At 42.6% G+C, this 13,913-nt stretch overlaps 2 protein-coding genes across 23 annotated transcripts in view; one reads left to right on the forward strand and one right to left on the reverse strand.

Moving 5' to 3' along the window:
* Positions 1–13,913, forward strand: part of TSR2 (TSR2 ribosome maturation factor) — a 1,158,091-nt gene that overhangs the window by 402,904 nt on the left and 741,274 nt on the right. For 2 of the 22 annotated variants that reach the window (XM_050777060.1, XM_050777085.1), the window contains exon 1: positions 9,909–9,912. The exons of the other annotated variants lie outside the window; for them this stretch is intronic. The gene's annotated coding sequence lies outside the window, so the exon portion shown is untranslated. Of the gene's footprint in view, positions 1–9,908; positions 9,913–13,913 lie in introns of those variants that run through there. 22 annotated transcript variants of the gene reach the window in all.
* The window catches only part of HUWE1 (HECT, UBA and WWE domain containing E3 ubiquitin protein ligase 1), a 650,778-nt gene that overhangs the window by 159,905 nt on the left and 476,960 nt on the right, over positions 1–13,913 (reverse strand). The gene's annotated exons all lie outside the window — the stretch shown is intronic.

The raw sequence follows: 13,913 nt of genomic DNA on the forward strand, positions 1-13,913 counted from the left end.
TTTAAGACTTACCACATAACTGTAGTAATCGAGACAGTACGGTTTTGGAGAAGAGATAGATATATAGACTAACATAACAGAATAGAGAATGCAGAAATGGACTCATACAAATCTTGATCAAAACCTCACACCTTATACAGAAATTAACTCAAAATGGAACATAGATCTGAATATAATATAAGATTTTTAGAAGAAAACATAGGGAAAAATTTGGAACTTTCTTTTTTTCTTTCTTTTTATTTTATTTTGTTTTGTTTTGTTTTGTTTTATTTTTATTTTTGAGAGAGAGAGACTTTCACTCTTGTTGCCCAGGCTGGAGTGCAATGGCATGATCTCGGCTCACTACAACCTCCACCTCCCGGATTCAAGTGATTCTACTGCCTCAGCCTCCCCAGTAGCTGGGACTTAAAGACACGCGCCACCACGCTAGGCTAATTTGTTTTTTGTTTTGTTTTGTTTTTTGAGATGGAGTCTCGCTCTGTTGCTCAGGCTGGAGTGCAGTGGCACGATATTGGCTGACTGGAACCTCGCCTACCGGTTCAAGAGATTCTCATGCCTCAGCCTCCCGAGTAGATGGGACTCAGGCGCGTGCCAACATGCCGGGCTAATTTTTGTATTTTTAGTAGAGACAGGGTTTCACCATGTTGGCCAGGTTGGTCTTAAACTCCTGACCTCAAACAATCTGCCCCCCTCGGCCTCCCAAAGTGCTGGGATAACAGGCATAAGCCACCACACCCGGCCTGTATGTTTTTATTTATATGACATTTTTTCAGAAGACAAACTATAGTGATAGAGAACAGGTCAGAGATTAGGCGTGGAGGCATGCAAATTCAAAGCAACAACACGATAAAGTTTTTGGAGGTGATAGAACTTTTCTGTATCCTGATTGTGGTGGTGGTTACATTAATCCATGCACGTGTTAAAATTCTTGGAACTATACACAAAACGTCAAAATTACTGTATGGACAAAAGTACAAGAAATGATGCTATAATTAGAATGACACCTGCTATGTCTTGTGGGTCAGTATACAACTTTAGGTTTATCTAACCATTTTTTTATCCTTACAATTTCTTCTGGGAGTTCTAAGCTCACTGTAAAATATCCTTAGTACAGGTAAGCCTCTGTGCTCAAACCAGTTAACCCTGTCATGTTCTACAAGGTGCATCAATTAGAATTATTTCAGTTACAAATAATAGCAAAGCCAAACACACAATATTTTATTATTTCCCATAAGTTGGGCTATAGAGGGATTCCTGGGCAAGTAATTCAGCAGCCCAGCAACATCCCTAAGGACCTAGTTTCCTTCCACCTGTTTCCACTATCTTCAGCCTATTGGTCCTTCACCTTATGATTATAAGACATCCACAGGTACTCAGGTATCCCAAGGCCATATAATAGCATTAAGAGTCTGGAAGAAAGAACATAACTGTTATATGCCCTTTATTAAGACCAAGAGAAACTTTTCCCTATGCCCCCAGTAGATATCCCCTCTTATTGGCCAGAAATCGTGTCTCATGCCCATGCCTAAACCAATCATTTGGCAAGGGAAATAGAATTATCATGATTAATCAGCTCAGACTAGTGCCACTCATGGTGTGGTCCCTGGACTGGTGCGAGTCTATAAACTGTTGGTTACCAGACTGCGACAAGCTGAATACAAAAGTTGAGAATACACATTTAGAAAGTTGTATAACAAATTGAGTAATTGTTATGTCTTTTGAAGCTAATACAAATTTGGGGCTTGTATTTTGTAGGTCTTCATTTGAAAATCCCTGCTCCCTTGATGTACAGTGTTGCCCTATGTGAGAACAAAAATAGGGTCTCTATGAGGGAGGAAGAAAGTGAAGGATGGCCATTGGGTGGGGCATCAATAGTGTGGGCCATGCAGAAAATGGTAGGGATGATATTGCTCCTAGAAATCCTGGAAGATTCCACACAAGAACAGAATTTGGGACCAGCACCATGGAGCAGGCTCTCCTTTTGGCTTTACTCGCATGCTCTTCTGTAGTGCTACCACTCTACCACTCCCAGGGTGTAGAATCCCAAGCAATTGTGTCTCTCTGAGAAGCCACACCCCAAAACCTGTTTCCCAGCAGGCTCAACATTACCTGTGTTTTTTGTTTTGTTTTGTTTTGTTTGTTTTCTGATACCAGAGAGTGGCTCCTTAGAAAGCTATGATTGGTCTACATCTGCCCATCTTGCTCACAAGAACAACAAAAACTGAAAATAAAGAGAAAAGAAGTCAACTGGACATGCCAAATCAGGTCCATCCAGTCAGCTAGCCATGGTGACTGATTCTGTGGCCTGTGGTAGTGGCTTTCAAAGGTTTTTGAGATCAATTTACAGAATAAGAAACATACCATATTTGACATCACAACTCAGTACATGTACCTGTGCATGCAAACACACACACACACGCGCGCGCGCGCACACACACACACACACATCTGAAGCCAGTGTTTCACAAAATAATATTTACCTTTATTATGTGAATGCACTCTGTTTAAAGAAAAAAAACTATTTCTTTTTTTTTATTTTTCTATTCATTCTGTTAAATGTTGATTTCACTCCACTAAATTGATTTCACAGCCCACCAATGCTTTGAGACCTGCAGTTTGGAAAGAACTGCCCTAAGGGGTGAGATGTGATGGTTCCCAATTCCAGAGGCCTTTAGAATGACCACCAGTAGCCCCATGTGGGACATTGTAGCTCCCTTTGTGTCTGCTTCAAGACTTTAGCCCCAACCTAAAACAATGCTTCTGCAACCTTGTCTTTTTCCTCATCAGCTTCTCAGACTTCAGAGTTCCGGCCTCCTAAATCAGCTGCCTTAGCAGTAAGAAGGCCGGAGGCCCTCCAGGCTGTGCGCGGAGCCTGAGTTGCCCTAGCAACACTTGGCTGTAATTGACTCCCGCAGTCACCTGCTCCAGTCTAGCCTGCTTCTCTGCACTATGGGCTGTGGCCCCCTTTTCTCCTGCCTTTCATAACAATTTCTCCATCCTCATTATATAGACAGATGTCTCCTCATTCCTCCCCCTCCCGATGGATGGTCAGATTCTTGGCATACACCTCCCTGGCACTCTCCACATTGCCAAATACTCGCTCTGACATGATTAGACACTCACAGAGATGGATGATTTGCATTTCTTTCAGATCACAAACAACCTCTAGTGCTGGCCAATTTAACTGAGAGAACACAAACTCAAACGTGGGCAGGGGCTAAGCAGGTCATACAAGAGCCTGGATGGAAACTGTACCCCTTCCTAAATGAAGCAGTGGCTATTCTATCCAGCTGATTTTGCCCTATAGAAATGCACATCCGCATATCCAGAATCTTTGAACTGTTCCAGAGAAGCCATAAAATCTGGGTCCTTATGTGAACTCTACCAATTTTTATATACTGACAAGTAATTTACAAAATATTTTTGAAAATTCTTATGGGCTAAGTCAAACACATCTGTGGGTTGAATCTATTCAGCAGGCTACCGGTTTGCAAGTTGTGTTTTAAACTCTTTCATCCTCTGTCTCGCATTTGGACTTGATGTCCTCTGCCATCTGAGGCCAACAAAAACAAAAACAATAACTGGGCTTAAATTAACTCTAAAGTTCTCTCCCTCCCAGGTAGCCACAGCAATTAGGCAAAGACTCTTAAGAGGTGTTCATGGAGCAAAACCAGTCGGTTCCACTGTCTCTGCTGAGCACCAGAACACCCAATTCTACCTATTCTTCTGTTCCAATTTGTTTCAGTCGTACAGTAAGAATGTAAGGCTGTAAGGCTGGCCCCTGGAGAAAGCCCTGACCTCTGGGGGAGGGGGCCCTTCCCTTTAACCGCAGCCATAAGTTAGCTGACATCCCCCATTCTTGTATTCCCACCTGTCCACGAAATAGGAACTTCTGCACTTTCAGAAGTATTGTGAAGAAAGCTTCCCGCAGCCCCTCCACACCTCCTCCCCACAGTGACTTCATTGGTGAGGTTCCAAGATAGGACTGAGTGCCTGTTGCTCAGCCCCTGCTAAGCTCCCTGCTCTCTCTTTTTCGGAGTTCCCTTGCCCACAGCACACCTGTGTTCTCCTCTCTGCCCCTCCATGTTATCAGCCTACGAGGGTAGGGAGGCCTGCAGGTGGATGAGCACCCTTTCTGTGACTGGTGGGGTGAGGGTCTGCTATACAGACCCATCTGTCACCTCAGGAGGGTGAAAAAGTCTAGGCTTGGGATAAATGAATTGGAAACCTAATTCAGGCTACAGGCCACAGACCTGTTCTCCAAACCAGTCTTAACAACAATATATCTCAATATTCTGATTCCTCTTTAATTCCTGTGTCTATTTCTCAATTAGGAATTCAGTGGAGGGAGATACTGGTGTGATTATATGATATTTGGAGAGATCCCATGGTGTATGAATGGGGAAACCTTGAGAAATGGATGCAATGACTGGCATTTGAGGGAGGCAATTCTCTTTGTAGCAGTGTGGTGGCCGGTATGCAAAGGTGTTCTGGCTGTTTTTTTCTTTTTCATAAGGGCAGGCCCTAGAAAGTACTGGCCATGTGCATCATTGACTTTGGGAGTTTACAGCAGTTTATATGATAACTGGTGTCTGCAGGCACATAACTGCTCTTCATAGACAGTGGCCTTAGAAAACATAAGCCTCAAAGGTTTTTGACCTTGCAATCGTAGCTGGTATCTAAAAGCAGATAGGCCCATGCAGACCCTAAGTAAGAACAGACTGTGCATGCTTTTGTGGCTGAGGCATGGATAAGAGTATCAGGAAAATAATATTTTAGCCTTGGCTAAGGTTTGCCTCAAAACAAAGTTTCAATAATCAGACCTTTTCACTATCAGAAGGCTGAAAAATATTTGCTCCCTTTCCTCTGTTTCTCAGCCAGGATTACAGGCCAGGACTTTAAACTGCAAAAGTAGCCAAATTCCATGTGAACCACAAAGTACTAAAGTGAGATTGTATCTTCTACATTTTAGTAGGTGGCATTTCTATCAGTACTGTTCCTCTATCGTGTTTTGAATTGCATCCCATTCAAGAGACAAGCAAAAACAAACAAACAACAACAACAACAAAACACAACTATGAAGGGGCTGCCTTCTTGAATTTTTGTGGCACATTCACAGATTCCTAGATTCACCCACCTACCACCACCTCTGCATGACCTCAGGGTGGCTCTGGATTTATTAGTTATGAGAGCCATGACCATGACTTTGGATTTTAAAGACCCAGACAATGCGTTTAACCTAGGAAGGCAGGTGATTTTTATCAAGTTACAGCTAGAGGAATGGGAGTGTTTATCATACAAAGGATATATCATCTTGTATTGAGGTGGAGAAACAAGTCATGAAATCATTAAAATTCCAGAGGCTAAGCAAAAACCTTTAAAGACTAACTTCTCTAGCAATATGGTTTGCTCATAAAATCGAGGAGGTACTGAATTTCTTTCAAAATAATGCTTCATATCGATTTATTTGTGAGTGAGATAACATGATGTCCTGGGATTTACTTTAAAATATTCCAAAAAAATGCATGAGTAGATGAATTAAAATGTATAAAGTATTGATAATTATTGAAGCCGAGGGATTCATTATGCTATTCTATATGGGTTTGTTATAGTATTCTTTCTAATTTTGTATATGTTTGAAATTTCCCATAGTAAATCACTAGAAAAAATAAGAATAAGCTTTGGTCTTACTGTCAGAACAAGAGCAGTGAGACAATAAAAGAAAACAGTACAAGAAGATATAGTGTTTAAGATGGAGGATAAGAAGGAAAATTCTCATCCTTGGGAATTCTCATCCTTAGCAATCAATTCTTAGGAAAATGTGATCTTGGAGAGCAAGCTAGACAGAGATGAAAGGAAAAAGAAGATACACCCAAGAGCTAAAGGTTCTTAAAGATGTAACTAGAAAACAGGGAGATATTTTGTTACTAGGTCATAGAGGTTATCTAGGTCTCAAAGAGACCAGGGAAAGACAGGAAGAGAAGGAAAAAAAAAAAAAAAAAAAAAAAAAAGCACAGGAATTACTCTACTGGTTGGAATCCAGATCTACAATGCTATTGAGTGGTGTCCTCCTAAACGTGCACTTAAAGAGTCCATATAAATTTAGAGCAATTGGAAAAAAAACACATGGTAGAAAAATGCATCCCCGCCCCCCTGCGCACCCCTCCCCCACCCCAAACTGTTCATACTTTAATCCTTACAACCTGTGAATATGATATATTAATATGACAAAAGGGACTTTGCAGATGTAATTAAGGGTACAAACTTTAATATAGGGAGATTATCTTGGATTGCCCAGGTAGGCCCAATCTCATTTTGGCATGAGCTCTTAAAAGCTGAGAACCTGCCCTAGCTGGCAGCAAAAGCGATATGGCAGAAGGAAAAGTCAGAGAAATTACAAGCATAAGATGTAGGGGCCATTTGCAAGGATGGGAGAGAGGCCTCTGAGAGCCAAGAATGGCTCCCAACTGACAGCCAACAAGTAAACAGGGTCCTCAGTTCTATCAACATAAAGAGCTAGATTTTGACAACCTGAATGAGCTTGGAAGCAGATTCTTCCCATAGCCTCCTGATGAGAGAGTCTAGCTGGCTGATACCTTGATTATGGCCTTGTGAAACGCAGAGCAGAGAAACCAGACGAGCTAAGCCAGACTTCTGACCTACAGAACAGTAGTAGAACAAGTTTGTATTTTTAAGCCTGTAAGTTCTGGTTGTTTGTTCTGACTGCAATAGGAAATTACTGCATACCATCATATAAAGTGGGTACATAAAATTTGAACAGATTTATGAAGAAAAGACCAAGAGGATCATTGTAAAATATATCATGCATTTTATTTATTATTTTATTTTATTATTTTCGGACAGAGTCTCACTCTGTTGCCCAGGCTGGAGTGCAGTGGTGCTATCTCGGCTCACTGCAACCTCCGCCTCCCAGGTTCAAGCGATTCTCCTGCCTCAACCTCCCGAGTAGCTGGGACTGCAGGCGCCCACCACCACGCCTGGCTAATTTTAGTATTTTTAGTAGAGATGGGGTTTCACCATGTTGGCCAGGTTGGTCTCAAACTCCTGACCTCAGGTGATCCACCTGCCTCCGCCTCCCAAAGTGCTGTGATTACACACTCGTGAACCACCGTGCCTGGCCTGTCATGCATTTTAGATGAGTTTCAAGGCAACACAATTATGGGCCGAGAAGCAGGTATGGCATGTCCTTGTGGGTACATGCTCAGGACATGTGTAGAGTTAGAACTCCACAAGAAGGAAACACAGAAGTTGAGACATACTACAGGGGAGTCAGGCAAGCTAATGATAGACTGAGTTAAGCCTGGAATATATATTGATTTTGGTCAGAGAATACCCCCTGGTGGAATTATGCAATTCCAGTAAGGTGAAAGTAGACAAGAATTGTTGAACAGTGGGTGCTTTTGCCAGATCCAAAATTTCTCGACTGCATATCTTTTACTAATGATGAACCTCCGAGTCACAAAGAGTTTGTTAGGAAAACAAATGGCTGCATCCAAAAGAAAAATTAAAGAAGAAAGGAAAGAACACACTGTGATTGAGAAAGGAGTGGCCATCATGTCAGACATTGCTAATTGTCTTCTAATATCTGTTCTCACTTTCCTTTAAAGTTATTATCATTTTAGAAATGTGTATGCGTCCTCAGCTAAACATTGCATGTCCCGTTCTCCATTGCAGCTAAGTGTGATTAAATATTAGTCAATGAGATGAGACTGGAAAAGATGTGTACTCATATCTTTTGGGTTGTGCCCTTACTGTGAAAGGTGGATCCTCTTTCCTTCCCTTCTTCATCCTGCTAACTAAAATGTGAGCCATTTTGTAGCATATGATGGGAGTATCATTCTAGTGATGATGAAGAGAGTAAATGAATGGATAGCCTCATGGAACAGTTACTACACTAGCCTTGTACTGCCTTCTGGTCTGTTACATCTGAAGGAAATAAAGTTCTGTTGTATTTAAGCCTCTGTTTATTTGTGTTACTGTTACAAGAAGCTGGACCTATATCCTAACTAATATAGCCATGTACATGTTAGGTAAGGAAAGGTGACCAACTCAAGGAGCAGATTAAAATGTTAAAAATTTAGCTGAGGCCAGGCATGGTGGCTCATGCCTAGAATCCTAGCAATTTGGGAGGCTGAGGTAGGAGGATCACTTGAGCCCAGGAGTTTGAGACTAGCCAGAGCAAGATAGTGAGGGCTCATCTCTACAAAAAATTAAAAAATTAGCCGGGCATGGTGGTGCACACCTGTGGTCCCAGCTACTTGGGGAGAGGCTGAGGTGGGAGGATGGTCTGAGTCCCAGAGTAGTTCGACGCTGCATGAGCTGTGATTCTGCTACTGCATTCCAGCCTGGGTGACAGCAAGATCCTGTCAAAACAAAAAAAACACCTTAGCTGAGCATCTGGCTCAAGATGGTGATTTGAGGCCGGCACTGTGCCTCATGCCTATAATCCCAGCACTTTGGGAGGTGGAGGTGAGAAGATTGCTTGAGCCCAGGAGTTTGAGACCAGCTTGGGCAACATGGTGAAATCTTGTCTCTAAGCATGCCTGTAATCCCAGCTACTGGAGAGGCTGAGGTGGGAGGATCACTTAAGCCCAGGAGGTTGAGGCTGCAGTGAGCCGTGACTGCGCCACTGCACTCCAGCCTCAAATAAAAAAGATGGTGATTTGAGCATTTGCTAAAACCTGCCATCAGCCCTGTTTCAAATACCTAGAAATCTTGTGTAAATGGTCCCAACTTTTTATTGTGAAAAATCTCCAATATATAGAAAAGTTCAAACTAGTACAATGACTATCATTATGCCCATCACTCAATTTCTTCTTCTTCTTTTTTTTTTTTTCTTTGAGATGGAGTCTCACTCTGTCGCCCAGGCTGGAGTGTAGTGGTGCGATCTTGGCTTACTGCAATCTCTGCCTCCCGGGTTCAAGTGATTCCTCTGCCTCAGCCTCCCAAGTAGCTGAGATTACAAGTGCACACCACCACGTCCAGCCAATTTCTGTATTTTTAGTAGAGATGGGATTTCGTCATGTTGGCCAGTCTGGTCTCCAACTCCTAACCTCAGGTGATCCGCCTGAGTGCTGGGGTCACCTCAGGTGATCCTCCCAAAGTGCTGGGATTACAGTCGTGAGCCACAGCACCTGGCCCCATCACTCAATTTCAACAACTGTTAACATTGTGCCCTATTAGCTCTATCTATCTGTCTATCTATCTAATTTTTTGAACCATCTGATAGTGAGTTGACTACATCACTCCTAAGTACTTCAGTGTGTATCTTCAAAGGTTGTTCTCCTGTATAACTATAAAACCTTTATCACAACTAAGTATATGAACAATATTCTAACAATAATATTTTAATATAGTCTAATAACATCATCTAGATCATATTTTGATTTCCCTAATTGTTCCCCAATGTCTTCATAGCGTTTTTAAAAAACCAGGATCCAGTTAAGGTTCATGCAGTGCATTCCGTTATGTGCTTTTGTTTGAATTTGGAACAGTTTTTTGGAACAGTTTGAATTTGTCCCATCTTTTTATAAAATATTTTTAAGGTTAAAAAATAAACAGCTGTGCTTGAAAACAAAAAAGAGGAGATCTCCAGGGGTCAGAAACAGAATGAGAACCTGTAAAGGAGAGATAGATATGTGTGCAGATGAAGAAGCCAGAACTGACACCGGCTATAGGGGCCGGAGTTTCAGTTCCTGCTTAGATAGAGGAGCTGAGGCCCTACATGTGTCAGGAAATCAACCTAGAGTGAGCAACACTTCACACATGAACATTAGAACAAAAATGAGGTGTAATTTCTTACCCATTAGACAGACAAATATTTAAAATCTCCCCAAAGCAACCGGGGGCGGTGGCTCATGCCTGTCATCCCAGCACTTTGGGAGGCCGGGGCGGGCAGATCACCTGAGGTTGGGAGTTCAAGACAAGCCTGACCAACATGGAGAAACCCCGTCTCTACTAAAAATACAAACTTATCGGAAGTGGTGGCGCATGCATGTGATCCCAGCTACTCGGGAGGCTGAGGCGGGGAGAATCACTGGAATCCAGGAGGAAGAGGTTGCGGTGAGCCGAGATCGCGCCACTGCACTCCAGCCTGGGCAATAAGAGCAAAACTCCATCTCAAAAACAAAAAACAAAAAACAAAAAAAACAAAAAAAAAACCTCCCCAAAGCATTGGGAAGAATGTGGGGAAATAAGCATACTCCTACACTGCTGGTAGAAATATCAACTGGTTCAACCACTTTAGAGAGCAATTTGTCAAAATGTTGTGAAAAAATAAAATGTGATGATGTCATACAATGGAACACTGCACTGAAGTGGTGCTAGATCTACATATAGCAATATGGACAGGTCTCAAAAGCATGCCGTTGAATTAAAAAAAGATACAATTATGTAAATGGATATGCACAAAAATACCATATATAGTTTATGGATGGATGGATGTTTGTAAAGTATAAAAATGGATGAGACTACACTCCAGACCATAGCAGTTGCCTCAGATGAGCATGGGAATGCAGATGGTAGCTAAACAAAATTTTAGCTAGATTTCTAAGATTTTTTTAATTGCAGAAAGCAAATATGACAAGATGTCTACAATTCTGGGTGATAGGAATATGCATTTTTATTATAATATTCTTGTACTTTTTCTGTAGTTTTCACATTTCTCACAATTAAAAAGAAAGAGGAAACTCAGCTGAGCCTGCTTCAAAGGAGAAAGGGAGCTGCAAGAGTGGACAGAAAGAACTGTTTCTGCTGTTGTTGAAGTTCCACTTAAGGCCTAGAAAATTCGAAGGCTTTTTGCAAGGGCGGCAAGCCCAAGGCAGAGAAATTTTTCCTCCCCAGGACCAAAGGGCACAAGCTTCTGAATGTCATTTTAGGACTCCACTGAAGGCAATTCGTCACATAAAATATATTGGAAGTAAAGGGGAAACCACCACTAAGAGGCAGGCTTCATGTAATCGAGGAATTCCAGAGCAAGAGGCAGTGGCAGTAACTACTGAGGCACAAAACTAATGTAAAGAAATGCCAATCCCAGACCAAGAAAAGATGATGTGCCCAGAATGCAATAACAATCCCCCAAAGATGGTTATGTACTAATCCCTGGAACCTGTGAATATATTACTTTACATAGCCAGAGAGAATCTGCAGATGTGATTAAGGTTAAGGACTTTGAGATGGGTAGATTATCCTGGGTGAGCCCAACATAATCATACAAGTCTTTAAAAGTGGAAGATGATGGAAGAAGAGGGGATCATTTGACAAACCACATGAGAAGGACTGAATCTATGGTTGCTGACTTTGAAGATGGAGGAGGGGCCACAAACCAAGGAATGTAGGTGGCCTCAGTTTATAGGCAGGAAGAAAATGGTGACCTTGGTTCAACATCCACAAAGAACTGAATTCTGCCAAAAAGCCCAAATGAACACAAAGGGGATTCTCCCCTAGTGACTCCAGAAAGAAGCTGTGATCTGTGAACCTGGAAGAGCCAATTTTTCAAGACGGAACCCAAGTGGCTAACTGGGCCTAAATTTAAAATAAAGCCATTGCAGTCATTGCTGACTAGAGGTCCCACATATACTCAGAGTTTCCAGAAAGCTCACATCTTTTTTTTTTTTAAGACAAAGTCTCGCTCTGTTGCCCGGGCTGGAGTGCAGTGTCACGATCTCCACTCACTGCAACCTCCGCCCCCTGGGTTCAAGCAAGTCTTCTGCCTCAGCCTCCCGAGTAGCTAGGATTACAGGCGCCTGCCACCATGCTTGGCTACCTGGCTAATTTTTGTATTTTTAGTAGAGGTGGGGTTTCACAATAGGAAACTACTACATACCATCATATAAAGTGGTACATAAAATTTGAACAGATTTATGAAGGAAAGACCAAGAGGATCATTGTAAAATATGTCAGTTATTTATTTATTTATTTATTTATTTATTTATTTAGAGAGGGAGTCTCACTCTTTTGCCCAGGCTGAAGTGCAGTGGTGTGATCTCAGCTCACTGCAACCTCCACCTCCCGGGTTCAAGCGATTCTCCTGCCTCAGCCTCCTGTATAGCTGGAATTAAAGGCATGCATCACCATACCCAGCTAATTTTTGTGTTTTCAGTAGAGACGGGGTTTCACCATGTTGGCCAGGCTGGTCTCAAATTCCTGACCTCAGGATCCACCCACCTCAGCCTCCCAAAGTGCTGGGATTACAGCCATGAGCAACCATGACCGGAAGATCACATATTTTAACTTTTGGACTTTCAGAACTCATCAGAACCAGCCAATCAGAGCTCACTTGCCTTGGCCAATCAGGGCTCAGCTGTGTCAACCAATCAGGGCTTGGCTGTATTGACCAATCAGAACTCAGCTGCCTCAACCAATGAGAACTGACTTTCAATCTTTAATTGGCATAAACAGATCTGATTGGGAACTTGGGCAGGAATTTTTGCTATAAAACTGGAGCATGGTGGCATTCCCCTGTAGTCCCCAGCTACATGGGAGGCTGAAGTGGGAGGATCACTTGAGCCCAGGGATTCCAGGTTACAGTGAGCTATGATCACACCACTGCACTCCAGCCTGGGCAACAGTGTCTCTGAAACAAACATGCGAGCAAACAACAACAAAATAAGCTTTCTTTTTGTTCTCTGGAATGCACCTTCATTTTACACTGGAGGCTGTGACCCAGGTTTGCAAACTGTTCACTGGACTAAAAGTCTCTTTCCTCAAATTCCTTTTCAGAGAACTTTTGTTCACAGAACAAGCCCACGTTAATTATAGCCCAGTGAGACCTGCCTGTAACTTCTGACCTACAGACCTGTAAGATAATAGATGTGTGTTTTAAGCTACTAAGTTTGTGGTAATTTGTTATGGCAGCAAGAGTAAACTAATACAGCAAGGGTCTGAATCATACTGGGAACCATGACTATTCCAAAAGGAGGTGGCTGTTCACAGGAGAGTGTGGAAAAGCTGTGTCACCAAACTGAGTGCAGCCTCAGGGCTATGCTGAGATGCCAGAAGCACAGCTTTAAAATGGGGATTTAAGAGGTTTTAAATAGCCTGGGTTTTTTGTTTTGTTTTGTTTGTTTGTTTGTTTGTTTGTTTTTTGTACGGAGTCTTGCTCTGTCACCCAGGCTGGAGTGCAGTGATGTGATCTCGGCTCACTGCAAACTCCGCCCCCTGGGTTCAAGCGATTCTTCTGCCTTAGCCTCCCGAGTAGCTGAGACTACAGGCACACACCACCACACCCGGCCAATTTTTGTATTTTTAGTAGAGATGGGGTTTCATCATATTGGCCAGGCAGGTCTCCAACTCCCGACCTCGTGATCTGCCCCCCTCGGCTTCCCGAAGTGCTGGGATTACAGGCGTGAGCCACCCCGCCTGGCCAAATAGCCTGGATTTTGAAGAACGAAGCCTTGAGGATGGCCTGAGGACTATGGGTGTCACCCCACGAAAATCTAACTTTTCAGGAACACAGGAATGTCGCAAATATCACCTCCTGAGGGAGGAAACAGTACACATGCATGGAACTCCACCCTATTCCCGTTTGGTAAACGAAGTGCCATAATTAGTCTCTAGATAAATCCCAGCAGAGTTTAAGCTTAAGAGGTTGTGGACCCTAGACAACTAGCACAATTTAACTTGTCTCCTGTTGAAGCTGAAAGCAAGGCAGTTTGTTTTTTTCTCTCACGTTTACTATATTTATTCTCCTTTCCCCCAGATATCATTGTCTCCACTGTAAGCTTTGCTTTCTGACAGCAATGTGGGTCTGAACAGTATTTTATGTACTGGTTTCTAGTAATATAATTTTATTTATAATAACTGCTTTGGGGTTGAGGTTTGCTTGTTACTTTTTTTGTTTTGTTTTGAGACAGGGCCTCCCTCTGTTGCCCAGGCTGGAGTGCAGTGGCGAT

Source organism: Macaca thibetana, chromosome X, assembly GCF_024542745.1.
Source record: "Macaca thibetana thibetana isolate TM-01 chromosome X, ASM2454274v1, whole genome shotgun sequence".
In the NCBI taxonomy this organism is placed as follows: domain Eukaryota; kingdom Metazoa; phylum Chordata; class Mammalia; order Primates; family Cercopithecidae; genus Macaca; species Macaca thibetana.